The sequence below is a fragment of the Schistocerca americana genome, chromosome 6 (genome assembly GCF_021461395.2).
Source record: "Schistocerca americana isolate TAMUIC-IGC-003095 chromosome 6, iqSchAmer2.1, whole genome shotgun sequence".
Lineage (NCBI taxonomy): Eukaryota > Metazoa > Arthropoda > Insecta > Orthoptera > Acrididae > Schistocerca > Schistocerca americana.
Window position 1 is genome coordinate 289627080 of NC_060124.1, and position 2500 is coordinate 289629579.

At 65.1% G+C, this 2500-nt stretch overlaps 1 pseudogene; it reads right to left on the reverse strand.

The window, feature by feature from the left end:
* LOC124621103 overlaps window positions 1–2500 on the reverse strand; it is a 7280-nt pseudogene that overhangs the window by 2430 nt on the left and 2350 nt on the right.

Genomic DNA, 2500 nt, shown 5'->3' on the forward strand with positions numbered 1-2500 from the left:
CTCACGCTGCACCTCGTCCCGGCCTGCACCGTCGGCGGCTGGCCCAATCCTCTTCAGCGCCAGGAGACGGGACCGGCGAAGTGTTGGCCCCATCCATCGGCATGATGGGATGCCGAGGCCTCCCTGGGCTACAGGAGCGTGGAAGTATCCCAGTATTCTGAGGGCCAGCCCATGGTACAGGCCAGGCAGAAGTACGGTGGTGAGGGCGTGGAGGCGCTGTTGCGGCTTGAGCGGAGCTCGGGAGATGACGTCCAGCTGCTCCACCAGGTGGCGTCGTGGGTTGAAAACGCAGCGACCAGCGGTGGAGAATTGCAGTCCCAGGTACCGGAAGGTTTCACCCACACGTAGGGCGGGCACGGTGGCGTTGCCCGCTTTGAAGGTAACGTCGGCGTCGACCTTCACCTTCTTGTCGCGCCCAGACGCGACTAAGGCGAGGGTGAAACACTTCCGGGCGTTGATCTGCAGCCCCAGATGGGCGAGGGCTGCGACGGCTGCGTCGATGAGGGACTGCAATCCCCTCGCGGTCGATGCAAAAAGCAGGACGTCATCTGCGAAGGCCGCAGCGTTAACTCTGCGACCAAGGATCCGAGCTCCGATGTGGGAGGGAAGTTGACTCAAAACATAGTCCACCGCAAAATTGAAAAGGAGGGGGGAGAGGGGGTCACCCTGACGCACACCCCTAGCCGGCTGCAGGGGCACGCCCACGTCGGCGCCGCCCGCTATCACCGTCGTGCTACCCTCGTAACACCTTTCGACGTACTCAATAAAGCAATCCGGCAGGCCATGAGCCCTCAGCACGGGGCGGAGGGCGGCATGGCCCACCGAATCGAACGCTTTAGAGACGTCGATCGATGCCACAAAAACAGAGCGACAGGAGCGGACTGCGTCGGTGAGAGCAGTGTCCAAGATGAAGGTGTTTTCCAACATCCCATCCCGGGGGATGAATGCCCGCTGACGTTCGTCCACAGCACATGCACGCATCAGGCGTGACGCGAGAACCTTGTGAAAGGTCCGCGCCAACACCGAGCAGACCGTAATGGGGCGAAAGTCAGCGGGGGATGTTGGTGCAGCCGTTTTGGGGAGAAGTGACGTCCGGGCGCGAAGCAGACGCTCGGGGAGGGCGCGGGCCAGGAGGAAGAGGTTCAAGAGTTTCACCAGGACTTCATGCGGCAGGCGCCGCAGCTCCGCTGGAGTCAGGCCGTCCGGCCCGGCTGCCGATCCCCTGGGCGGCAAGGCAGCAGCGACCTCCTCACGTGTGACCGGCCCCCATAGGCACTCAGGAGCGACAGGCTCCGAGTGCGGGAGAAGGCGGTCACGGATGAAGCCGGCGGTGGAGATCGGCTTCTTCGTGAAGAGGTCCGCCCAGAAGTCCAGCAGACCGGGGATGTCGGGTGGCGGCTGCAGCAGGGTGCCGTCCAGCAAGCCGCGCACGCAACGCGCACGCGACCTACGGAAGGCGTCCTGTGTCCGCGCGTATTCCCAGCGGCGCCGCTTGCGCTTCTGCAGCGGCGGGGCGGCAGGCGGCCGCTTGGATGGTTGGCGCGGCCGCTGTGTCCTGGTGATCGACCTCTCCCCCCTGGACCCGACCGACGCAAGGGCATCCGGGAGCATGCCCAGGATGACATCGGGCGGCGTGCCCCGCCCCAGACCAATGACTCGATCCAGGGCAGAGAAACGCTGGGCGGAAGCAGGTAGCCCCGCCAGGTGCTCCCAGATGGCGGCGTCAGTCGGCCCCTCCGGCGGCGGCCCGGTGGTGTCGGCCGCGAAGTCCTCGGCTGCGTCGACGGGCGGCGCAGCGGCCTCGCCCGCGTCAGGCAGCGAGCTCGCTGCTCCACGGCGGGACGCCGGCTCTTCACCCCGACCGATCTCAAGTGCCTCCATGAATTGGCGGACAAGCTGCTTGTGGGCAGCTTGCCGCCGTCGGCACTTGATTGCCTCAAGCGTTCGGTCGGGGAACATCCTGGTAAGTAAGAGAGTCATAGTTACTCCCGCCGTTTACCCGCGCTTGCTTGAATTTCTTCACGTTGACATTCAGAGCACTGGGCAGAAATCACATTGCGTCAACACCCGCTAGGGCCATCGCAATGCTTTGTTTTAATTAGACAGTCGGATTCCCCCAGTCCGTGCCAGTTCTGAGTTGATCGTTGAATGGCGGCCGAAGAGAATCCGCGCACCCGCGCGCCCCCGGAGGAGCACGCTAAGGCGGACGCGGCCTCGCAGCAAGGAAGATCCGTGGGAGGCCAAGGCACGGGACCGAGCTCGGATCCTGCACGCAGGTTGAAGCACCGGGGCGCGAACGCCGCGCAGGCGCGCGCATCCTGCACCGCCGGCCAGCACGAGGCCAACCAACGGCGAGAGCAGACCACGCCCGCGCTAAACGCCCGCACTTACCGGCACCCCTACGGCACTCACCTCGCCCAGGCCCGGCACGTTAGCGCTGACCCACTTCCCGACCAAGCCCGACACGCCCCGATCCTCAGAGCCAATCCTTATCCCGAAG